At 40.3% G+C, this 27,049-nt stretch overlaps 1 protein-coding gene and 1 long non-coding RNA gene across 10 annotated transcripts in view; both read left to right on the top strand.

Annotated features, from left to right (window-relative positions):
* AFF3 (ALF transcription elongation factor 3) overlaps positions 1-27,049 on the top strand; it is a 616,655-nt gene that overhangs the window by 182,297 nt on the left and 407,309 nt on the right. The window lies entirely within an intron of this gene.
* LOC129057629 (uncharacterized) overlaps positions 806-27,049 on the top strand; it is a 54,085-nt gene continuing 27,841 nt past the window's right edge. The window contains exons 1-2 of the long non-coding RNA XR_008522256.2: positions 806-16,885; positions 20,191-20,264. This is a non-coding gene — a long non-coding RNA (uncharacterized LOC129057629). The remainder of the gene's footprint in view (positions 16,886-20,190; positions 20,265-27,049) is intronic.

Genomic DNA, 27,049 nt, shown 5'->3' with positions numbered 1-27,049 from the left:
GTTCACAAGCTGGTTTGAGCCAGTTCCAGCACACCCCTGTGTCTGGTAGGTTATGGAGAAAGATGCCAATCCAGTTTTGAATGGTTCAAATTTAATGCAACAGTGGAATGTCCATAGGAAAGAGTCAAGCAGGCATTGGAAACCTAGAACTGGCACTCAGGAGAAAGGACCAGGCAAGATGTGAAGCTGGAAGTCATCAGCATTAAAGTGCTTGGGGGCGGGGGGTGGGCAAGAGAGGCAGAGAAATTGGGAGAGGAAGGCGGGGAGGGAGACAGGATTTACAGAGGTGGGCTGAAAATGGAACCTTGGGGTATACCTGTGTGCCTGTGTATGAAGGTAAGAGACAGGGAAAAACACAGAAGTGAAGGACTGAGGGAAAGAGAGCAATGGAAGGGCTGGGGTGAGAATTGTGAGAAGGCAGAATTGCAGTATGGAAGACAGCAGAGTCCAAGAATCACAGTGATGGCATCAGGACATAGGATGTTTTGACTTCCAACTTATGAATATAAACATTTTAATCAGAACTGGCTCAGCATGAATTAATTTTCATGAAGTTCCTGAGGGAACATCATTAAGCCAATTTAATTCCTTCCCATAATCAATTTTCCATAGAGTGCTATTAATCTGTTTCCAATTTCTTCCCATTTTCATATGTATCTTAATGAAATTATTTAAATCAGAATCAATTATTTTCCTCATAAATATTATGAAAAAGATTTTATTTATCAATGACTTAAAAATATCTCTATTGAATTTTACTGATTATATCCTCTGTCATTCTTCATTTTCTTTTAAAACCATCTTTTCTGGGTTTAGTTTCCCTAGGTTATTATTATTATTTTTTGTCCATGAATAACAGATGACCCTTTAGGCAGTATTTCATCTGTGTAAATTGTAATCTTTGGCCATTATAGCTATGTGAGTTTTACTTTATCTTTAAATACAAACCTATTAAGTCCATCTAATTTAGTTGCTTTTTACCTGACAGGCTACTTGAGCACTGGGCATTAGGAAACTAGGTGGGAATCCTGATGGAGAAAGATGGATGTGGTTTGGAAAACTCAATATAAACTTATTAATAAAAGTCTATATCAAAATCTGGTATTGGAAGAAAATAATTTCATTGTCTATTATAATAATTTTAATATCTTGGATTTTTCATAGTGTTTTAAAGTAAACAAAAATGCGAAATTATTTGCTAGTCAAAATAAAAATCTCATGTATAGTGTATTTCTACTCATCATGAGGCATTTGTGTTAATATATAGTCAAAGAACAAACCACCATGTCTAATTAGCTAGTTTTGGCAGAAATATGACTAGTAGGTTCGAAAGATCACACTGGACCACAAAACAGAAAGAATGTCCGTCGTCTTGAGAGCTCACCCCACTTCTAACGGGTCACCTGTGGGTGGTGCCGTTTCAGTGGTGAATTTCTCATAGCCTGTAGGCTGGGCCTTGGGCTCAGAAGGCTAGTTTTGCCACCAAACTCTTAAGAGTGGACTCACATAAACTAAACTAATACGACAAACATGTGAAACCAGAATGTCAATTTATTCATTTAAACAGGAAAAGGACTAAAAAGCTTTGGAAAGAATATAGGATTGTGATCTTGGCGGGCTTAGAGGAAAAAAGCAAAGGCAGACGTGTGTACAACCATAAATTTCAGCTATTGTTCTCAGTTTTCCGATACAAGTTTAATGTGGATTTCTAAATATTTTCATTTATCTACTGTGCGCTCCAGGAGAAAGAGCAGGACTGGAATAATTGAAGTCCAATGAATACAATTCCGTATTTCTCCCTCCATGGTGCAGATGCCTTACCAACAGGGTATTAGTAATAGATTTGACTAAGGCTTCTTTTCCCCTGGAAGTAGTTGGGATGGATGCTGTGCACTTTCTTTGTTTCTTTGTTAGCATGGTTTCTTCAGCCACCCTTCTGAGCCACATGTCCTTTCTTTGAATAGGTGGGTTCTGTCAGCTTATAATCTAGTCTTATATGTCTAACAATCATAGTGATCATAGTGATTTTTTTTTTAATTTGTGTATTTCGTCTTCTGTTCATTTTGCGTGGTTTATAAAGTTGAAATCTCAGAGAACAATCTCAAATCCTAGTTTTGGGGAGTCTTACCTGTGAGTATCAACAACCGCGATACTGTCAGTCTTCTATAACATAACATTGCTTAAACATTGATGGCTGAGTTGAATTACAGTCAGCATCCACAGGTGCTTTAATTTTTGAGATCATTGTAGAGTCACATGCAGTTGTAAGAAAAAACACAAGGAGATTCTGTACCCTTCACCCATTTTCCTCCAGTGCTAACATCTTACAACACAATCATGAGCATATTGACAACACAGTCAGGATACAGAAGAGTTTCATGACCACAAAGATCTCTTACGTTGCCCTTGTGTCCTAGGAATAAATCCTAAATAAATCATGGTGCATAATTCTTTTTGTACATTGCTAGATTTAATTTGCTAATATTTTGTGGAGAATTTTTGCATGTAATACTTTAGATGTTCCTCATTCTGATGTAGGCATTTAGTACTGTAAATTTCCCTCTCAGCATTACTTTAGCTGCATGCTACATATTTTGATGTGTTGTATTTTTATATTTATTACATTCTATGGATTTTTAAATATACCTTTTGAGATGTTGTCTTTGAACCATTCAGTATTTAGAAATGAATGTTTAATTTTCAAGTATCTGGAGATTGTTCTGTTGTCTTTGTGTTATTGATTTCTAGTTTGATTTTGTTATGATCTAGAGAACATGCTCTGTGATTTTAGTTCTTTCAAATTTGTAGAATTTTGTTCTGTAGCACAGAATATGCTCTATCATGATGAACATTCGTTGCATGAACACTTGAGAAATGTGTATTCTGCTGTTGAGTAGAGTTTTAAAATATATGTCAATTATATCTTGTTGGTTGATTGTGGTGTACATTTCTTCTATATCCTTGCTGATTTTCTGTCTAGTAGTTCTAACTATTACTGAAAGTAGGGTATTTAAGTCCCCTGCTATAATTATGGATTTATCTGTTTCTCCTTTCAGCTCTATCAATTTTTGAGGCCCTGTTGTTTGGTGCATATACTTTTAGGATTGTTACACCTTCCTAGTCAATTGATTGTTTTATGATCATGTCACATTCTTCTTTGTCTTTAGTATTTTACTTTGCTCTTAAGTTTACTTTATCTGATATTAATATAGCCATTTCTGCCTTTTTTTATTTTTGTATGGTATATCTTTTTCTCTCCTTTTATTTTCAATCTACATATGAAGTTGTATGTGAAATCAGTTTCTAATAGACAGCATATTATTAGATCATGTTATTTTATCCACTCTGACAATCTCTGTCTTTTATTTGGTTAAGACTATTTACTTTTAAGGTAATTATTGATATATTTGGGCTAAGTCTTTTATTGTTTTTCTGACTCCTTCTCATTCTTCTGTTCCTATTTTCTTAATTGTCTGTGGGTTATTTGAACACTTAAAAAAATGGTTCTGTGTTGATTTGTTTTCAGTGATTTTTGTTTTTTGGGGTTTTTTTGTTTGTTTTTTAGTACATCTGTTTGTATACTTTTCTTAGTGGTATCTCTAGGTATGATAATACACATAAAAAACGTATCACAGCCAGTATCAGTGTTTTACCACTTTGAATGAGTGTTAAACCTTGTGTAGAATGTAGAAACCTGACTGCCATTTGGGTATCTTTATCCTTTCCTCTCTTTAAATGTAATTGTCTTAAGTATTCCCTGTATACACATTGTGTACCACATCAGATGCTGCAATAATTTTTGCTTCAACCATGAATTTTACCCATTCTGATGTTCTTTTTCTTTCCTAAGTTTCAAACTTGGTTCTGTTTTTCTTTTCTGTTTAGAGAACTTTCTTTAGCCGTTTATTAAGGGTAGATTTGCTAGTACAGATGCTCTTTTCTTTCATTTAGGAATGTCTTTATTTACCCTTTCATTTTTTAGGAATATTGCTACCAAATATAGAATTCAGTTGATAGTTCTTTTCTTTCAGTATTTGACAAATGCCAAGGACATTTTTTCTGGCCACCATGGTTTCAGACAAGAAATCTACTATCATATGAATTGTTACTCCCCTACGGGTAATGCACCTTTTCTCTTTGGCTACTTTTAAGGTTTTTTCTTCATCTTTAGGTCTTAGAAGTTGAATTATGATGTGTGTTGTTGTGGATTTGGTTGGGTTTGTTTATCCTATTTGGATTTTGTCAATCTGTGAGTTTATTTCTTTCACCAAATTTGAGAAATTTTCAGCCATTATTATTATTATTATTATTATTATTATTTGAATACTCTTTCATCCATACTTTCCTCTTCCCTTTTGGAACTCTAATGATTAAAAAAGAAGTTAAGTATCAGTGTAGATGTTGCTAATATTTTAAAAAAAAGGAAAAGACAAATGAGATGTTTTTTTTCTCTACTGTTTAGATTGAGTAAATTCTGTTGATATGTCTTCAGGTTCACTGATTCTGTCCTCTGTCATCTCCACTTTACTGTTGAGCCCATCTAGTCAGTTTTTATTTCTGTTATAGTATTTTTTAATTATACAGTTTCAATATTGTTCATTTTTATAGCTTCTCTTTCAGCTGAGATTTTGGTTTTATTTGTTTCAAGATAGTTTATAGTTCATTGTTGAAGTATTTTTTTGATGACAGCTTTAAAGTTCTTATATCATCATTTTAACACTGATCATCTCAGTGTTGGCATCATCTAATTGTGTTTTCCCATTCAGGTTGTGATTTTCCTGGTTCTTGGTATGATGGGTGATTTTTTATCATCTCCTGACATTCTGGCTATTATTTTGAGTCTCCATTTTAACATTTAGCACACAGGCTACTTTTGTGGACTGTGGTTGTAGGGATGACTTAACATTCAGAGCCTTTGTAGTGCTACTTTGGTCTGCTTGGTTTATCTTGTGCTGCTGGTGCAGCTGCTTGAGGAGGAGGAGGAGGGAGTTTTTTTCGGGCTGGGTTCCCTACTGCATTATGTGGAGCAATGGAGTATGTAGCCTATAAGAAGGAAATGGATGAATAGTGCTTCATGGGCTGGGTGCTTTTCATGGTGAGATTCCCTTTTCTGGTGTGCCCAGCTGCCTCATGTTTCTGAGGCCTGGTAGGGAAGGAGAACCCTTCCTGGGCTGGGCGATCCCCCTTGCGTGGTGGTCTGAGTTGGGGAGGAGAATCTGAGGCCTAAGGAGGTAGGAGAGTGCTTCATCTGGCCACATTTTTTCAGTGGGGTGATTGATCTGTCCGCCTTGCAGGTTCTGCCCCTCTTGGTTTTGTTGGTGAGACTCTTTCAATTTGCAGAAGGAATGCACTTACCAGGACTGCCTTCTGTTGCTGTATATAGGCTGTGGGTTGGGAAATGCCAGGTCCTGGTTGCCTTCTTCTATTGGCAGGGCAGCATCTCTGACCAGTTTGCCTTACTCTTTTCACCTTTCACATGGAACCTTTGGCTGCCCCTTGTTGAATTTTCAGGGTTTATCATTGTGCTTAGCAGGGAGGAGCAGGAAGAAATTTTCCAGACAAGAAGTCAGTCCAAAATACTTTTGAGACCCAGTTTGTGTAGGACTGTGGAAAACTCAGAGACAGATAATCTCTAAAACCTGTGTGCGTCAAGTGGACCAGCCAGTTGGGAACAAAGAGCTAAGGAAAATGGCAAAAGTGAAACCGCAGATGTCTCAAGGCAAAATATGATTAATTGCCAAGTGAGTGATATGGGCAAGAAACACCGGGGCCCCCGAGGGAGGAAAGATCAATGCATCTTCCAGCCTAACTTGAGCAATTAATAACCACAGTTTTTCAGCAGTTGTGATGCCCAAAGCATATGATCTTCACATGAAAGAGGCCTCTAGCTGGTAGAACGGAACAGAAAGCTGGAGATTAGCATCTTAAAACAAGACACCTTCCCCAAGTTGTCTTTTCCCTGCTTCCCCATATGCTGGGGGAGTGGGAGGCAAGGTGGGGAGATGTTAGTGGGAGAAGAGTGATGGGAAGAACTCTGTGAGAATGAATGGCTTTTAAAATGCTGACACATGATGACTGAAGCTCCACAGGCAGTAGGACTGAAAGGCTGAAAGGGTATCTGGCTGGCTCAGTGTGAGTTCCAGTTTTGAGAAAACAGGTAGCAACTCCACCCTGTGGAAGGGCATTGCCTATGGGGAGCCAGGAGCACAGGGCTGCGTGAAAGTAGGTCACAGGTTTGGCAGCTACATCAGGGCAGCTCAGAAGGAACCGCACGTCATGGTGGTTGGCAAGTGTGGAGGCTGGGTCCTGATTAGCATATCACAGTGCTCTAGGAGTCCTGGAAGGCCCTCCTCTTCCATGTGCACTGCTGCTGACATCCAGGCCATTTTGGAACCTGCAAATGTCTCTTCCCCAGATGCAGCAAGCCCCAGGCTGAATTTGGAGGACCCATGTCCTAGCTAGCATGTAAGCAAGCACAAAGGATAGAACAGGAGAGGGAGGCAAAGAAGAAAGAGCAGAGAACGGAGAGAGCAAGCTTGACTTCTTAACGAAAGGTTGTAATATGAAGCAAAACACTTGTTAGAAGAGAAAGTGTTTGGGGGTTGTCATAAGGAGAGCAGCATTTAACATATTGTTGATAAAGCATAGCATCTCAGCAGGATACCTCTGAGTTAGTCCATATGGTGCTAGTCATTCTCTCAGTAAACATAGAAAATAATTGTAAATAGTAATATTAAATGAAGTATCAGAATGACTACAGTACTTTTTTTTTTAACGGTTAAGAATGTGTGACATTATTTATGACCAGAAAGTTCAGGTTGAGTCTAAAAATCACAGTAGAGGCTAACCCGTATTATTATTATTTAAACACAATTAAACATTTAAAGATGAGTTCTGGGGGAGTGACTACTCAGATGTTAACCCTAGTGCCCATCAAAGAAGGATTTTTAAAAGATACATTTTCACATTTCATTTATTGTAAAATCTTGACTGTGCTACTCTATTAATATCATGAATAATCTTAAGTAGCAGGTAAGCAAATAAAATACATAATTGTATTTTGGCTTATTCTGTGTAAGTTTACAAATCTGTTTACCTTATTCAACAACAAAATATTTATTGATCTGCACACTCTGTGCCAGTTGCTGTTTTAGACACTGGAAATGTAACAGTAAACAACACACATACAAATCCCTGTCCTTGGTTATTCTGTTTAGGATACTGTTAAAATATCTGTGGTCCTTTGCTTAGGTGCAGATGTGATTGGTTGACGCAGGGGGAAGCCATAGGCTATGCTGGGTGTAGAGAGGAAGCTAACACGGGGTTAAAATGGGGAACATATTGTGAACATGGATTTAGCAAGAGTGGGCTGTGTTTACAAGCAGGTAGAAAGGGGAGAAACACGTGACTGATTTTTGGAGGAAAAATGCCAATAATCGCATATATATATATGCTATACACTATTTTTTAAAATGTAAGTTCATGTTTCCATTCAACTCGGCAATCTTTGAGCGCTTGCAATGTGCTGGACTAAAAGGATTATGTGTAACAGAGGGATTGTGAGGAAGATTTTTTTTGTGCTTCATTTTCCTAACTGTGATGAGAACATTATATTAATGTGATAAAAATTTTTTAAGTATAAATATGCCTTGGAAATATGTGTTAGATGTGCTAATCTTCCTTTTCTTGTCAAGCCCTATTTTCCAGCCAAAACTAGACTATTTTTGATGTTTTTTCAGCCCCATACATTTTGTTTTATCTTTGTCCTATTCTTGATAATGTTCTTTTTTTTTTTTTTTTTTTTTTTTTTTTTTTTGGCAGAGTCTTGCTACAAAAAATACGAAAATTAGCTGGGCATGGATGGTGGCGCTCAAGACCCTATCTCTAATACAAACAACAACAAAAGCAATATTTTATTAGGATTCAAACTACTTAGGGCTTAGCCTTTTGACAGAAAGTAAGCTGATTAAATTGCTACCTCCTTTTTCTTCCCTAAGAGCATTTGGTCTTTGCCTGCTCAGCATCTACTCTTGCTCTCCTCTCCTTTATTTATTAGAGGCAGGGTCTCGCTCTGTCACCGAGACTGGAGTGCAGTGGTGTGATCACAGCTCGCTGCAGCCTCATACTCCTGGGCTCAATCGATCCTCCCACCTCAGCCTCCCAAGTAGCTGTGACCCACGCCTGGCTCATTTTTGTATTTTTTATAGAGATGGGCCCCCCCTATGTTGCCCAGGCCGGTCTCGAACTCCTGGGCCCAAGTGATCCTCCTGCCTCAACCTCCCAAAGTACTGGGATTACAGGTATGAACCACCGCACCCGGCCTTGATAATGTTCTTATTCCTTACCCTCCCCTCAAAAATCCTCTGGCTCCCAAAATCCTATCTGTTTCTCAGAAAGGTCCTCTAGTGAAACATGGTCTTTTCCACCCATAGGTCATAGTACTGTGTGTTTCCTCAGGCCTGTTTTGTGTTTATGACTTGCTTATTTTCAACCTCCCCTTCCCCTGTCCCCCATTTAGATTGCAGACTCCCTAAGGACAGAAGCTGTTTCTTATCGTTACCTACATTTCCCACCACGGTGCTTAGCATAGGATTGTCCACCTGGAAGTTGCTCAGTAAATATTTATTGAATTGTGTCGCATTGTATCCTCCCTTTTTTTTTTTTTTTTTTCGAGACAGAGTCTTGCTCTGTCACCCAGGCTGGAGTGCAGTGACACGATCTCGGCTCCTTCACCTCCCAGGTTCAAGCGATTCTCCTGCCTCAGCCTCTCAAGTAGCTGAAATTACAGGTGTGTGCCACCATGTCCAGCTAATTTTTGTATTTTTAGTAGAGATGGGGTTTCATCATGTTGGCCAGGCTAGTCTCGAACTCCTGACCTCAAGTGATCTGCCCACTTCAGCTTCCCAAAGTGCTGGAATTACAGGCGTGAGCCACTGTTGCCCTGCCTGTATCCCCCAGTTTTTTGAGGTAACTAAGTTCCATCAATTTTTCCAGGCTTTGCATCTGTGGTTTCCCATCAACATTTCTGAAGCCTGTCTTTCTGTTTGGTCTTGTTTGGATCGTGTCCCTCTTGTAGGTGTGTCTAAAACTTAAAACAGTGTTCTCATTGGGGCAGGATGCATCACAATGACCAGTTTCCTCATTCTAGGGGTAAAACTACCCAGGAGTTTGAAAACCATCCCATTTTAATTACTGTGGCAAAGTGAGGTCTACCAAGAATTCTTCAAGCATCTAAAAAGCGTGTCACACTGACCTCAGCCCCAGTGACTAAGTGTGACTGGGCCAGGCCTGCTGCCTGCTTTAGAAGTCCTGGCCTGCCATCCAGAGACCCCCTGCTCCCCTGCCTCAGATGCTGAGGGTTCCATAGGCAGAACAAGACCAAGCCTTTGTTTCCACACATTCAGTGAACTCCCCTCTGAAAAAGACTTAATGTGCAGACTTCTGTCTTCTACAGACCTTCGCAGCCTGACAGTGCTTTATTGTCTGTCACAGACAGCACTAGTGAAAGATCTTTCTAACCTGGATGGGCCAGTTGGTCCTTTTAAAACTTCATGCCATCTTTGGAGACTGTGCTGCCTCGTGAGTGCTCTGTAGGCCAACACCAAAGGGCTGGTGTCTTTGTGACTGCACCGTGTTGTTTTGATTCTGTAAAGAAATACAATGACTCCCTTCTGTGTTCTGTTTTCTCCCCCTTCCACAGCCCACACACATACATAAATGAATTTTCTAATTTGACAGGCTGTGGAGGTAAATTTAAGTGAAATATCATGCTGGATTATTGTCTTTAGATTTTAATTGATTTCTGCATGCAACCCTAAGGTGTTGAGCATTACTTCCTTTCCAGTAAGAGTGACAAATTGTTTAACAATAACAGGGGAATGACCTCCCAGATTTTCAGGGGTCTACGTTGAATTGAATAAGGTATCTAATTGGTCTCTACCTAAAAATGCGCGCACGCGCACACACACACACACAGCCTGTGAATGTGAGGGTGTCTTTGCAGTTCATGCAGTTACAGACCCCTTTCAGATTTCACAGGCAACAGAATGTATGTTATCTTCATAGCCCAAGGCTTTAGCACAGGGCCTGGGATTTATTAAGCACCACTCTCAGCTGTTTCTGCCGAATCTTCCATAAATTTTAATTTTTGTGGGTAGATGCTTATATTATTTTGTTTTATTCTTAACCTATTTTACATTGTGATTCTTATGGCATAGAACTCACATTGCCTCTTCAGTCACGGCAGCAACAGTGGTGAATTTCCATATAGTATCAATGACTTCCTTATTTCATTTTCTGTTCCTCTCTCAGAAACTCCTTGCCAGATTTGCCTAGTGCCACACTCCAGGTATAAAAAATTGCCTCTTGCTCAGTTATGCTGAAATGTTCTGTCATGAATAGAGATGGATGATGAACACACATGTCTCTGGAATTTCTTTAGTGGTATAATTTTGAGTTGTCAAAATTTGGCATATTTAAGGAATGTTGCCAAATTATTTAAATTTATTTTAATGTAAAAACAAGGCTTTGCAGGTGAGGGATAACATTTTTAGTCATTTGAAATCAGGTCCTTAAACCATAACTTGCTTGTAAAAACTGGATGTTAGGCTTTGTGTCAGTCAGCTTATGCTAAGTTATGCTTCGGTAACAAACAGCACCCCCCCCCCCCCCACCGACTTCAGTGGCTTTTGATATCAGGGTTTATATTACATGTCCATCACAGTTCCATTTCAGCTCTGCTTCAGGAAATATTCATTCTGGGACTCAGACTTTTCCCCCACGTCAATAAAAGAGGGGCCCAGTGCTTGCTAATAGTGTCTTCCTCCTTTGTCCCCAGTTCCTCACCCTGTAGCTCTTCTCTCATAGACACATATCAGTTGGTTCTTTCCTTAATTTAATGTCCCTGTAGTATTATTGTCGCTTGTGCCAGGGGTATCTTTGGACTAAAACAATATATTTTTAAAGCATCTTTTGCAGCCAAAAAAAAAAAAAAGACTAAATGAGGAGGAAAATGAAATACAATTGGATTTTTGAAGGCTGTTCTCCACACACAGTTCTCTGTTTTTCTGCTTTTATTTTGCCTTTCTGATGCCTGTACATGATAATTTTACCTACTAAAGTCATGTTCATTTTCCAGTGGTTAAAACATTTGTCAGTATAAAAATATATCCTATTCTCCTCTCACCTCCAGCAGCAGTGTAAAGAAGTTTATGTTTACAACTGCCTCTATGTAGAGAATTCTCAGTACTCTCTGAATATGCTAGAAAAAGGCCAAAAGGAGAGATTTTTGTACCCTTTTAAAAACATTATGCTTCCCATAAGACACTGGAATGATTTCATGGAACAGTGTCCTGCTTCCTTAAATGATGAAGAAACAAACTTGTATAAAAAATTTGGCCTGATAATTGTCCATAAAAATATCTTCTGTCACTCTTTCTGCAGAATGTTATTTTTGCCTTAACATTAAATTTTTCTTCAATATTAAACTGTGCTCAGATTTGGCTATAGAAGAATTAGACATTTTCAGCTGGAGCAAAAGTCAATCCTGTGGACACCAGAAATATGACAAATATAGCAGAGTCCTAAGCACCTTAAAATTCATCTTTTTTTGTATATAACACACATATTTGAATTTATGGCAGTACTTCTTATTAAGATGTTAAACAATCATAAGAATTTTTTGAGGTAATTCTCACTCAAAACATCTTGAGTTCACAGTAGTAAAGCGTCACAGAAGAAACTTAACAGTTTTCTATAAATTTAATTGCTGCCTTGGAATAATTATGTCTAGAGGACAGAATACTCTATGTATTTTATTATCCATCAGTTTCTTTTTAATAGGAGTGCTGTGCTTTGTACAAGTCAATTATTTTTGATAGTTTCTGTAATTAATGTTTAATTATATTTTATTATCCTCATTTAACTACATCACCTTGGTGATAATTGAAGCATTTCTAAACACTATACTTCCCTACAGTGTTTTGTATGTTATATAATTACCTTGGTAACGTTTCCACAAAGTTTCAGGATTTGTGTTATGTGTAAGTCGCCATTTATTGCAAAAATATATAAAATCTATCTTCTCTATACTTTTAAATCAGAATAGCTCTAAAATGTGACCAAAGATAGAAAAACCCAAACAATGCCTTCTATGTATAATTATCAGAATGGCGAATTGTTAATTAAGTGGGGTTTTTTTTGTACCATGCATTTTTATATCCCTGCATTTAGATAATGCTAAAGGTGTACAAAAACACATCACTGACCCTCTGTTGGTAGTACTTATTCTTTGAGGTTTCTTATTTGTGTCCGGTAGTGGTAAAGGATCCATATCACTCCATTCACACATAGACAAAAAGTCCCTGGAATAAGTATACAAGGCAACTTAGGCCATGGCCTTGTCCAGCAATCAAACCTACCAGATACAGGCTCTCTGTGCTTACTCAGCATTTGCTATGTCTCCCAAGTCACTCACTCAGGTGCATGGGTGAGAGCTGAGTCTCTCCCTCTTTGGACCATTGATCAAAGGAACATGCCAGAGAAGCCTAGCAATGTGGAGGTCAAGGCAGGGGAAGCCCAGCTTCCTGCTTGGGTTCTTCCCACACCGTCCCTCACCGTCTCCCATGTGTCCAGCCCACTGATTTGGTTCTACAATTCTTGCCATTCCTCACTTCACCTCTCATTTTCACGTAATTTTCTTGCCTATTTTTAGAAACTGTTATTTTTCTCTTCTTCTATATAAATCAGAGCCCCAGAATGGGTATTACAATATAACTTTCTTAGTTCCTTGGTAAGCCACTTCAGTACAGGATGAAAAAATAAATTTTGAGGAATTTGAGAAGTTATAGCTATTACTGATACACAATCTTCTAAGACTTGTAGTTTGGACATAGAAGGATTTAAAATTAATCACAGATCACTTTTATTTAAATGGCACATCTTCTTCTAGGTATTTTCAAGTTACATTTATGGTCTTCTTTTAAAAAGAAAGGAAGGGAAATGCACATTTGTGAGTGTTGGGGTGAGTCTGTCCTAGACGCTTTCTCAAATGTGTCTTGTATGCCACACTCATTCCAAAGAACTTGTGAATTAAGGTTTATTGTCTCCATTTTTTTTCCAGTGGAGGAAAGTCTAAAGACATTAGAGATGCCCAATCTAGAGTCTTAGAGGTGCCAGGAGACACAGGTAGCACTGAATGTTCGTCCCAGTCCCCCATCCCCAAATTGCACAGCTTGTGAATGTGAGGATACCTTTGGAATTCTAAAATCTTAGAACCCTTTTCAGGCCTGAGGCATGTATATGATCTCTGTATTCCCAGGCCTTAGTGTGGGGCCTCGTGTTTGCTGAGCACCAGCTGGTGTTTGACGTTCCCAGTAAAGACTAGCACTTGGTGCTTAGTGGACCCCAGGCACCATGGAGCACTTTCCATGTATCATCTTATCACTTAAATCTTCTTACTCAGCGGAGTAAGTACGGCACTGTAATTACCTCCATTTTACAAGTAAGGAAACAAACACAGGATGATTCAACAACTCACCTGTGGTCACATAGTAAGTTCGAGAGGCAGGATTTGCACCCAGGCTGCCTGCCCTCCACACTCACATTCCTGACCAGGAGGGTGCAGGTGCCCTGCCTGAGTGAGTCAGTCCTTTGAATAAGGAGCAGAAGGACCCTTGTAAAGGAAAACATGACACATGAGACATGTGAGAGGGCTTCTGCAGGCTCAACCTTTTCGTCATAAATAGTATCGTTCAGATGAATTTTTAGTATAATTTTATATAAGTTATTTCTATTTTGATGTATTCATCTTTCTAATAAAGCCTAGAAATAGTAACACACAGGACTGGCAGTCATGGAAGGGAGAAAGGCAAGTCATGGGAGGTCAGCCAAGGCAGGGCGCTTTCATGGTGGGGGCAGCGGGACAGAGAGGGCTGCAAGAGGGTTTAGGAGCTTGGAAAGTGGATTAGTCCATTTTTGCATTGCTGTAAAGAAATGCCTGAGACTGGGTAAAGAAAAGAGGTTTAATTGGCTCACAGTTCTACAGGCTGTACAGGAAGCATAATGGCTTCTGGGGAGGCCTCAAGAAACTTACCATCATGGTGGAAGGCAAAGGGGAAGCTGACATGTCTTACATGGTCAGAGCAGGAGGAAGGGGTTTGGAGGAGGTGCTACACGCTTTTAGATAACCAGATCTTGCAATAACTCACTCACTGTCACAAGAACAGCAGCAAAGGGCAAATGCGCCCCCGTGGTCCAGTCACCTCCCACCAGGCCCCACCTCCAACATTAGGAATTATAATTCGACGTGAGACTTGGTTGGGGACACAGATCCAAACCATACTAGAAAACAAAGGCCTTTCTGAAATAAAGGGAGAGTAACCAAACCTGTACCTCTTGCTCTCTAAGCAAGGCAGCTTAGCGCTTCTTTTTATGTCCTCCAAGCTGTTATTCTCAGAGATTTCAGTCAGTTCCAGGGTTGCAAAGACAAAAGTTATTGTAATGGGAGGCCAAGGCAGGCAGATCACCTGAGGCCAGCCTGGCCAACGTGGCAAAACCCTGTCTCTACTAAAAATATGAAAATTAGCCAGGCGTGGTGGCACACACCTGTAATCCCAGCTACTCGGGAGGCTGAGGCAGGAGAATTGCTTGAACCTGGGAGGCGGAGGTTGCAGTGAACTGAGATTGCACCATTGCACTCCAGCCTGGGGGACAAGAGTGAAACTCCATCTCAAAATAAATAAATAAAAAGGTATTATAATATGACAGTACTTACTAATAAACTGACCATTTGTAAAACTGGTCCCTACTCAAACATCCCTCTTTCCTAACCTGCCATCTCTTGTACCCTTCCATTCTACTTGTCCTTCGCTAATAGACTGTTGTAAACATCTTTCAAGAAACTGCAGGTACAATGCAATTTGGAAATATGCAGTGTAAATCTTACAAAAATACGGGATTTCATGATGTCAGTGAAAGTGATGTTGGAGACCTGCTCGCATCGCAGGCAAAGCCACTGGCAAAAGAGCATTTGGCAGGGTTAGGCAAGTTAGTAATTAAAGAGAAAATCAAGTGGATGATGGCGTAGGAGGAATCTTAAAAAAAGAGAAGCTCTTGCAAGAATTGCAGAAACCGTAAGTTATTTTTGCAAAAATGATCCTCTTTATGAATACAAAATCAGAAATATATTTTCAAGGGAAACCACATAATTTTTGTCAGAAAAATTATTTTGAAAAATAATTATGACTTGATTCCTTCTTTGCTTAAGGGTGAATGTATAGTTTCAATTAGAACATTCAAAAATGTTAAGCTATAAAATAAATTTTTCTTAGTCTTTAGACTAAATAAAAGCTTATTTCACTATTGAGTATAGAACTATGACGTCTATTTTCAGTGGATTCATATTATGCAGCCCCTTGTGGACACCAAATTAGATAAAGGGACATATGTGTATGTGTGTGCACACAGGCACGTGTGTTTGGATGTAGACATGTAGTCTCATTATCTTAATTTTTTTCAACTTCAGTTTTCTGTCTACAAATTGGATTTTATTTGTCATAGACAGGAAGTACGTTTTCAGCTTCTCAAGAGTTTGTCACAGTAAGGCAAGAAACATAAATAATACACAGTTTAAAATTCACATATTGATATGAGCCTGATTGTAATTATGTATAGTAGGTGTTTATGAAATATTTGCTAAATGGATGCATAAATTTTCAATCTATAAATTTGGAATGGTTAAATCTGTCCTTATTTTGAGGTTGTAAGATAAAATGATTTCATGGATATGACAATTTAGTGAAAGAGAAGAAAAATCCCTCTAAATTTTCATTCAGTCATATGATCTTCATTATTGGTAGTAGCAATGAATTATTGTGATCATTGATTCAGGAAACAAACATGACCCAGGCTCTGGTATACAGAATACAGTGACGTTATATGCCTTTCACCAGAGAAAGTTCAGATTCAACCCATATATTTTTATTCTTCCTCTCCTAGAACCTCTACCATATATTCACCCACATACTTACTCTTCTTTAACTTATTTCTTCCTTATTTTTTGACAGGTTAAAGTAAAATAAAACAAAAACCAGAATCCCAACCACACAGCCAGAAATACTTGGCTAAGGAAAAGAGTATAGAAACAATCCATTTAAGCTTACTATTATGTTACATTTAATGCTTCTGCACAATTAATTGTATAATTATTTGTCCAAACTGAGTTGATGCAGTGGCACATGTACGTAAGATTTAGCTAAAGTCACTTTGTTAGTAGTGTGTTGTTGCCTGTCTCTTATAAATCAAATAGCTAGTGTCAGAGATTGGATGTTTTAGAATTCCTTTGTTGTGGCTAGGGAAAATAGAAGAGTAGAAGTGATTTCAGTAGTACCTGGACATCATTTCATGGTTATTGTGTGATGATGTGAAAAGACATTTTATTCCATTATTTGATATTTGAAATATTTATAAGAGTTATGAGTATTTAGAACATTCATATACCAAATGGAATCTACATATTTCCCTAAAGTTTATATTTTCTTCTGCCTTTAGAGCAAGAGTCCCCAACCCCTGGGCCGTGGACCGCTACTAGTCAGTGGCCTATTAGTAACTGGGCAGCACAGTAGGAGGTGAGTAGCTGGCAAGTGAGCAAAGCTTCATCTCTGTGAAGCTCCCCATTGCTGGCATTACTGCCTGAGCTCACATTAGCAGCAGTATTAGATTCTTATAGAAGCATGAACCCTATTGTGAATTGCACATGTGAGGGATCTAGATTTCTCCTTATGAGAATCTAATGCCTGATGATCTGCCACTGTCTCCCATCAACCCCAGATTGGACCATCTAGTTGCAACAAAACAAGCTCTGGGCTCCCACTGATTCTACATTATGGTGAGTTGTATAATTATTTCATTATATATTACAATGTAATAATAATAGAAGTAAGGTACATAATAAATGTTATGCACTTGAATCATCCCCAAACCATCCTCCCCTCTGCTCTGCAGTTTGTGGAAAAATTGTCTTCCACAGAATTGGTCCGTACTGCCAAAAAGATTCGGGACTGCTGCATTAGGTGAACTAAAAAGAAACAAATATTTTACTTAAGGAGATAGAAATAGTTAAAACAGTTTAGATATATGAATGCTAGAAACAATAAAATATCCTAACTGGATGTGTGAAGTACTTTTATATGCGAGTATTTCACTTAATTCTTGACAGCCCCGTTGGGTTGGTGATATTATTTTTCCATTTCACAGATGAGGAATCCAAAGCCTAAGTTACTTGCTTAAGGTCACCCTTGAAAGTGGCAGAGCTAGGATTTAAATCTCGAGGTGTTCTGACCCCCAAATCCATGGATTTACCCCTTGTGCCCTGGTATAACCTCCTAACTGAAATAAACACTATGCCAAATATTGTCAACTTAAACAAAGGCCCTCTGTTACGTATTTACCTTTATTTTTCCCAAATGAAATTTACTTTGGAGGAGGTAAATTGAGGATACTTCGGAGGTTTTCACGCATTTGTTTCCCAGTATTCATATTGCTGTAATTGGGAAGATTGGATCTTGTTGTGAGCTCATGATACAGAAGACAGTTGGGGGTTTTTAGTCTGATTTCTTTTTTCTTTTATTTTTGTGTTATGAGACTGGTTTTAATTCTACATGGACTGGTGGTTTGGGATGAGAGGAGGATGCACACACTGCTTGTCCTGCTCTGGCCTTGCAGGCTGTCTGGAGAAGTTTTGTTCTTTTTGAGAATTAAGCAAGGAGGTTGATTTGGGGATAGCAGAGAATCTGCAAAAAGCTGATTTAAGTTAGAGCACCTTACGTGGAGGCGCTTGCTGCCCTCTTTTCTCATTCATCATCCTTCCTCCTTTGAGTTTCTCTGTTCCAAATGAAACACAATAGAATAAAACATCAAAGAAAATTATTCATGCTATTTGCATATAAAGCCAACCAGGGCCCTCAGACTGTGCTGCAGATATTAAAACGTGTAATGGGGCAGGGAGATGGAACCCGAGGCACTATGAGCAGTTGTTGCAGGATGTGTTGATGGTAGGAGTCTTCAAGACTTGGAGCTTCATAAAGGGGTGAGTTATGCAGGAACTGAGCACTGCAGATGGGGAGCAGTCAGGCCATCTTGGGAAAAAGGTGGACACAGGCAGTCACGACAGGCAGTGAACCTCAGCCACAGACCAGAGAGCTCCGAGTCCCACCCTAGATGGTGAACTGTACAGCAGCCTCTCATCAGCACAGACCCGCGTGGGAGAGAGGAGTCAGCCAGCCTGAAGGAGGCTCCCCTAAGTTATGGAGGACTGGAGAAGCAACTTGGTTTTATTGCTTTTAAATACAATTGTCACAACCTTCTTGGCTTAAAAGCATTCAGTGACTCACTCTGGACTGCCAAATCTGGATTCCTGATCTCGGCGGCAGGATGCTCTGTGCTGAGTCCATGTTTTCTTCTGATTCATCCCTTCAACCCCAGCCCTTCATTTATTCCAGCGCTGGGAAAAAGAAATGTCTCAGTGTTGCCCATGGCCCCCGTGCCATGCTTTCCATCTCTCTTGAGCTGGTGTCCAGCCCTCTTATCCCCACACACCAGAATCCTGTGCATTCCCCAAGCCAGTCCTGAATGCCTCCCTCTGATCTCCCTGGTCAGATGCCACCTCCACTTCCTGTGATGTATTCACTCAGTGTGCCTGTGGATTTTCTTTTTCTTTCTTTCTTTTCTTTTTTCTTTTCTTTTCTTTCTTTTCTTTCCTTCCTTCTTTCTTTTTCCTGTCTGTCTGTCTGTCTTTCTTTCTGCCTTTGGAGGGAGTCTCGCTCTGTCTCCCAGGCTGGAGTGCAATGGCATGACCTTGGGTTGCTGCAACCTCTGCCTCCCAGGTTCAAGTGATTCTCCTGCCTGAGCCTCTGGAGTAGCTGGGATTACAGGCGCCTGCAACCACACTCGGCTAATTTTTTTGTATTTTTAGTAGAGACGGGGTTTTATCATGTTGGCCAGACTGGTCTCGAACTCCTGACCTCAAGTGATCTGCCCACCACAGCCTCCCAAAGTGCTAGGATTACAGGCGTGAGCCACTGCACCCAGCTGGATGTTCACTTTCTGACTTTATATCCCGTGTATTTGTTTTTTTTTAAATGAATATTAACAAGGTGATTTATCAATCAAATCATACAAAATTTCTTCTTTTTTTTCAGAATTACAGGAGTTTTATTTATTTATTTATATATTATTATACTTTAAGTTTTAGGGTACATGTGCACAATGTGCAGGTTAGTTACATATGTATACATGTGCCATGCTGGTGTGCGCTGCACCCACTAACTCGTCATCTAGCATTAGGTATATCTCCCAATGCTATCCCTCCCCCCTCCCCCCACCCCACAACAGTCCCCAGAGTGTGATGTTCCCCTCCTGTGTCTATGTGTTCTCATTGTTCAATTCCCACCTATGAATGAGAATATGCAGTGTTTGGTTTTTTGTTCTTGCGATAGTTTACTGAGAATGATGATTTCCAATTTCATCCATGTCCCTACAAAGGACATGAACTCTGTATATTTGTTTAGATGTGTTATGCGCCTTTATATTCAGTTACAGCACTTAATACAGAGCTTTGGACATAATAGATATTGAATAAATATTTACCTAATGAACGACTGAATCAAATAATATATCTGCTTGCAGGAGATGATCAACATGTTGCCAAGTAGAAGCCCATAGGTGACACATTTTAACAAAGATCATTTTGTCTAGAATGGAGGGCAAGGCCCTTTGAGTGACACACAAGTGAAAGACATAGTCACTGCCTTAATGGTTTGTAATTAGTTTGTTAGTTATTTGTATATAATTGCGGATGCAGAGATGTCTGAGATACTCCAGTCTCCTAAGTAGGTTAAGTGTGACTTATCCTACACAACAACTCTTGGTACTGTTGTTTCCTCCAACAGACCATTTTATATGTGTAGTAAAAAACGTAAACTTTGGCCTAATTCCTATTTATTATTGATTTCAAATTAGGGTACCCCAAGTTAATTTGCTTTCCTATATTTTGGTAACTGTCAGTCTGCTAGGGAAGCTCCATGTCTGAGTTTGGGGGTATGGGTAAATTCTGCAGACAGTGGGGTGTCCTGAACCCTCCGGCAGAAGTCAGAGCCTGCTTGTGTTCCATCCCCATCTTTTTTTTTTTTTTAGGTGGCGTCTCACTCTGTCAACCAGGCTGGAGTGCAGTGGTGTGATCGCGGCTCACTGCAACCCCCACCTCCCAGGTTCAAGCAATTCTCCTGCCTCAGCCTCCCAAGTAGCTGGGATAACAGGCGCCCACCCATGCCCGGCTTGTTTTTGTATTTTTAGTAGAGATGGGGTTTACGCCATGTTGGCCAAGCTGGTTTCAAACTCCTGACCTCAAATGACCCGCCTGCCTCAGCCTCCCAAAGTGCTGGGATTACAGGCATGAGCCACCACACCCTGTCCCATCCGCATCTTTTTACCACTCTGTTGCTGCCTATGTGGTCTCTTTATAATCTGCCTCTTTGGGATAAGGGCTGTGTCTGGTAGAACCCATGGGAGGACTGCATAAAAGATACATGTTTCTTGAATTTACTTTCCTATGAAATGTTTAGAAAATTGTTGAAATAGTTAGCCAAGGAATTTCTATTTGTCAAAATTTAGTTAACTGGCTTTGCACATACATAATCATTGATACTAATCATTCAACAGTTATATTTAGAGCATCATCCAGACTTCTGCTGGGTGTGCTGGATCTGTCACATCCTTCACAGGTTTTCTGATAAGTGCGGAGTGGCTGGGAGGGCTTTTATTGGCAGCCTTTGTTTTTAAACCCCAAGCATCTTCCATGAGCTTGGCTTACTTTCAGGGAGTATGGCTCCTATATCAATTATCTATCTCAGAGTTTAGAGCTGAGCCATCTATAACAATACTGGTAGACGAGGTTATAAAGTCCACAAGAAGCTGTTTGAAGGAAGAGTTGTTTACATAACCTGGATCACATACGGTTTCTCCAGTGAGGGTGAGGCTGATGGAGAGTTTCTCATTTTTCCCTGCTAGATAGCAGGAGGTAAAAATTGAGCAAGTAGAAAGCAGGAACTATTGCTAACTGCCTTCCTGTTCATTGTCTTCATGAAAAGAAGAAAAGGGGCCAAACCTGATGACTCCCAGGGTGAGAGCCGCTGGGATGCCTGGGTGGGCAGTCTGCCCTCATAGGTGAGAAAGTGTGATGGGAACTGGGAGACCCAGGGAGGCTCTTTGACCTCAGCTCTTCACCCCATCAGCAGAAATAGGAGGTTCATATTTGCCATGAGTCTTCAAGGAAAGTGTAAAAACTTATTTCAGAGTCCCATTAGGCTACTGGCTTTACCTGGTCAAAGATCTGTTTTGCTGCTAGTTTTGCTAATTCTGTGTGTAAAGAAGACTTAAGCATCTGTTTGCTAACGTGGTCTTCCCACAACCAGCTAAAGGCTGTTTTGTGATTGATTGCCGGTTCCTGTGTGCTTGGTTTGCATCTCTCCACCAGCCTTATCATCCTCCATGAGTTACCTCTACACATGTGCTCATGTCTAAGGGCCAGGTCTCCCCAAGAGCAGGGTGCAGATCGTGCCTTTGTTACTTCAGCACTAACAGTGCCTACGTGCATAGGTGTCCAAAGAGTGGGGAGTACTTAAATGGATGAATTCTACTCAAAGACTCACGTGAAGTCCTTATGACTGCATTTTCTCTACGTCTGTTTTTTTAAAAAATCCAATAATCAGCTTCTTATGGTTCATATCTTTTCTCTCAAGTGTAAGACAATAGATATTTTAGATTTTGGTTATTATGTTTTGCTGGAAAAAGAAAACTCTTTCTGGACATAGGTCCTGTTGACCCTTTACTATATGTCACTCTGGCTAGAGGCGAGCCCCCTGGCAGCTCTGTCACCCGATGCCTTGTCTTATCCTTCTTGTACCTTCCCCAAGCACGGTTCGTAGCACGTGCGTGCATGGTTCATAGTGTGTGAGTACTAAGGAATTAAAAAAACAAATAGTAGTAGAGCAGGTTGACTCTTCTTTATTTTTTTATTTTTTTTATTTTTTATTTATTTTATTTTTTTATTCTTTATTATTATTATTATTATTATTATTATTATTATTATACTTTAGGCTCTATGGTACATGTGCGCAACGTGCAGGTAAGTTACATATGTATACATGTGCCATGCTGGTGCGCTGCACCCACCAACTCGTCATCTAGCATTAGGTATATCTCCCAATGCTATCCCTCCCTCCTCCCCCCACCCCACAACAGTCCCCGAAGTGTGATGTTCCCCTTCCTGTGACCATGTGTTCTCATTGTTCAATTCCCACCTATGAGTGAGAATATGCGGTGTTTGGTTTTTTGTCCTTGCGATAGTTTACTGAGAATGATGATTTCCAATTTCATCCATGTCCCTACAAAGGACATGAACTCATCATTTTTTATGGCTGCATAGTATTCCATGGTGTATATGTGCCACATTTTCTTAATCCAGTCTATCATTGTTGGACATTCGGGTTGGTTCCAAGTCTTTGCTATTGTGAATAATGCTGCAATAAACATACATGTGCATGTGTCTTTGTAGCAGCATGATTTACAGTCCCAGTAATGGGATGGCTGGGTCAAATGGAATTTCTAGTTCTAGATCCCTGAGGAATCGCCACACTGACTTCCACAAGGGTTGAACTAGTTTACAGTCCCACCAACAGTGTAAAAGTGTTCCTATTTCTCCACATCCTCTCCAGCACCTGTTGTTTCCTGACTTTTTAATGATTGCCATTCTAACTGGTGTGAGATGGTATCTCATTGTGGTTTTGATTTGCATTTCTCTGATGGCCAGTGATGGTGAGCATTTTTTCATGTGTTTTTTGGCTGCATAAATGTCTTCTTTTGAGAAGTGTCTGTTCATGTCCTACAGTAACCAAAACAGCATGGTACTGGTACCAAAACAGAGATATAGATCAATGGAACAGAACAGAGCCGTCAGAAATAATGCCACATATCTACAACTATCTGATCTTTGACAAACCTGAGAAAAACAAGAAATGGGGAAAGGATTCCCGATTTAATAAATGGTGCTGGGAAAACTGGCTAGCCATATGTAGAAAGCTGAAACTGGATCCCTTCCTTACTCCTTATACAAAAATTAATTCAAGATGGATTAAAGACTTAAATGTTAGACCTAAAACCATAAAAACCCTAGAAGAAAACCTAGGCATTACCATTCAGGACATAGGCATGGGCAAGGACTTCATGTCTAAAACACCAAAAGCAATGGCAACAAAAGCCAAAATTGACAAATGGGATCTAATTAAACTAAAGAGCTTCTGCACAGCAAAGGAAACTACCATCAGAGTGAACAGGCAACCTACAAAATGGGAGAAAATTTTTGCAACCTACTCATCTGACAAAGGGCTAATATCCAGAATCTACAATGAACTCCAACAAATTTACAAGAAAAAAAAAACAACCCCATCAAAAAGTGGGCGAAGGACATGAACAGACTCTTCTTTAAAAATAAACATATTGACCTGCATAGAAGGTGAGGCTGACCCTCCCCATTCTCCATTTGTCACTGGATTCCCAGCAGAGTGTGTGAATTCAGTGGAATGGGAAGCATTGACCAACCTCTGTGTTTCTGAAGAAGTGAGAGCTTTTGTAGGTGAGCAGATAATATATTTAAATAGCTCTAATTTTACAGTGAAAAACACCCACAGTGTGACAACATGGAAAGAATATAATCAACTTCAACCCAATATACTCAACTCCAATCCCAATTTTGGCAGATAGAACAAAAAGTCAATACATATTATCTGACATTAAACAGAGCTATGGAAGACAGAAGTAGGTGAGGTGGATAGGCCATACTTGGTCGGATCCAGATGAACAACCAGACAAAAATAGGAGTAGAGCCAGGCACAGTGCTTCATGCCTGTAATCCCAGCACTTTGGGAAGTGGAGGCAGGAGGATGGCTTGAGCCCAGGGGTTCAAGACCAGCCTGGGTAATTTAGGGAGACCCTTTCTCTACAAAAATATGAAATCACTACCTAGGCATGGTGGTGTATGCCTATAGTCCCAGCTACTTGGGAGACTGAGGTAGGAGGATTACTTGAGCCCAGGAGGTCGAGGCTGCAGTGAGCCGTGGTGGTGCTACTGTGATCCAGCCTGGGCAAAACCCTGTATCAAAAAAAAAAAAAAAAAATGGAATACAGACTTCAGTGGGAAAAATTATCAACTAGTCTCAGTTTTAACTGAAATATTCGTCTGAGAGAAACATGCAATACAAGAGGGAAATTACCGGAAGACTCCACTAAACTCATCAGCTCCATTGTTAGACAGGAGACGAAGAACATTGAGTGGAGGCTTAATAGAAAGCCAGTGAGAAATTACGATTCCACTTTTTTAACCAAGTAGAATTCACTAGAAATAGATCAACAGGTAGTAAACAATTTATTCAGTGCAGTGAATCTATGAAAGGAAAGAAAGAGTCTTTGTTAAAATAGGGAAAAACTCATTCGCTTGATAAAGTCATAGTTTTCAGAGGAAAAGAGCTAGGATTTGGGAAGAAGGCAGTGTCATATTTTCTTTTACTGATCAAAGAATCACTGTCCATGTAATAACACCACTTAGATGTATCATCCCTGAAGTCTTCTAAAGTTGGTTCTGTGGCTAGCGCATTCCTAGTGCATTTCCTGATGGGTAAATAATAGTAACGAAATCAAAAGATTAGGGATGTCATCATCTGTTTGGTATTTGTCATGAAGCTATTGGAGGGTACCCAGGACTGCAGACACTGTCCAGCATGGTCATGCGTGTTCATGCACCCTCGCATGGGACCAGCTTAGGGTTTTGGAGTAAGGGGGTGGGTTGCATCAGTTTATCCTGCCTGGTGCTCTCTGCAGCTGTAGATCCTGGGGGCTGTTGCTCTTCTACACTGGTGTGGACTACGACCCATGACCATGGGGTTGATCCTTTTGAACTGTGGTACTGGGCAAACCTCGAACAGCAATGGTGTTTTAGTGAGCTTTCATATGGCCATTGATCTGAAAGCAGCCTGGGTCTTATTCAGGACAGCTGCTTTTGAAGTGGTAGTGCTGCTGAAAAATGGTTTTCTCTAATGCAGAAGGGGAAGAAGGGGTTTCTTCTTCCCCCTCAGCCCAAGTCTTATACTTGGAGGGAGACGGCATCCATATTGCTCTTCAGGGAAGGAAAATATATTGGGATTAAGGCACAGATAAAGGTGTCACTGAGCCAGCTTTGAGGCCAGGTGGGTGGAGAGGGTGGGGTTCAGGCAGCTGTGCTCCTTCTCTGATGGGAATCCCGTGGCTCTAGAGAGGAGGAAGACTTGGTTGCAGTCAAGGGCAACTTGGGAAACTTTCCTTGACTTCTCCCTTTCCCCACAATCAAAGCTCCTCTCTGAGCCATGAGCACCACCCTCTAACATTCTATCTGACCTATTCCTGCCCCAGGACCTTTCTACTTGCTCTTCCTTCTGCTGAGAATGTTCTTCCCCAAGCCCTTCACAGGCCATTCCCTGTGCCGCGACCCACCCCCCCGCCCCGCCCCCCACTTAATTCATAATCTTAGTTTAAATATAACCTTTACAGAGAGGCTTTTTCTGGTCACCATGTCTAAAATAGCTCCCAGCAGTCACTCACTAGCACATCATCCTTATTTTCTGAAGTTGTCTTGTTCCTTCATTTTCTTTATTATTTTTCTTGTCCACCCTCCAACTTGCTCTGCCCCATGCCATCTGGAATATAGACTTGTGAACGTAGCCCTTGGAGACTGTCTACCACTTAGTAGGTGTGTAACAGACATCTGTTAAATGGATGCACTACATGTATCTTACTGTTCATACAGCAGTTACCACTACTTCCCGAGTGTGTCCTCCAGCAGATCGTCATTTGCTTGAGGGCATGAGTTGTGTCTCATCCATCTTCGCATCTTCAACACTTGGCTCATAAGTAGGCACTCAGTAAGTGCTGAACGATTCACTAGAGAAAGGGTTGACTGTGGCTGCCTGGGAGATAATCTTTCAATGATTGATTGGTTGATCTCAACAGGCTGCTTACACTTATATATATGTTGTATCTGTGTGTTCAGTGTATACTCATTCAGTTAGGAATTGCAGTTGTCTGTGAATGACCTGAAAATCAATGGTTTTAACAAAATGATATTTGTGTTTTCTTTCACATACCATGAAGTACAGAGGTAGGCACTGCAGGGGTGGAGCAGAGGCTCCGTGATGTCATCAGCACCCCAGATTCATTCTTTTTCTTTATCATGTCATCCTTAGTGTGTGACTTCTATTCTCAAAATTGCTTCACTGTCACAAGATACTGTGGCTCCAGCCATCATGTCTCTATTCCTTATAGGAAGGAGGAAGAAGGAGGAAGGACAGAAGAGGTGTTTTAGCTAAGTCCCCACTTAGGAAGCTTTGTCAGCAGCCCCCAGATAGAGCTTCTTTGATCTCATTGAACAGAATTTAGTCACATGTGTAGTCACAGTGGAAATTAGGAAATGTAGTTTTTAAGCTGGTTACATTGCCTCATCCAACAAAATTCAGGGGCTGTTAGTCATGAAGAATGGAAGAATGGATCATCGTGGTATGCAGCTGTCAGACTCTGCCACCATATGTACTTAAGGTAATGTAAAACTTCAGTAGATTTACTATGGTGTGCTAGGCTGCTCTAATAAGTGCAGTAAATAACAGTAGCGTGGTACATCATTAAACTGCCCATGAGACCGTTCAGTTTTTCTTTCAGGTGAAGCCTTTCGTAGCAGCGAGAGCTGCCCAATCTTCTAAAGAATCCCTGCTGTCCTATGAGTTCAGAGTGGTGCTGAGATCATTGTTTTCTTTTTCCCTCTCTGACTGTATGCCAGAGAAACTCCCCTATGGTCACCGTCTGTGGCCTGGAGACGGGCCCTTGGTCAGACCCACCTTCTTGGCAGGGGTTAGTTGTTCCTGGTGTGCTCTCAGCAAGAGCTCACGTTCCCTGCTCAGGGCTTCAGAAGCACAGC

The sequence above is a fragment of the Pongo abelii genome, chromosome 12, assembly GCF_028885655.2.
Source record: "Pongo abelii isolate AG06213 chromosome 12, NHGRI_mPonAbe1-v2.0_pri, whole genome shotgun sequence".
Lineage (NCBI taxonomy): Eukaryota > Metazoa > Chordata > Mammalia > Primates > Hominidae > Pongo > Pongo abelii.
This window is presented reverse-complemented; position numbering and strand designations above follow the sequence as displayed.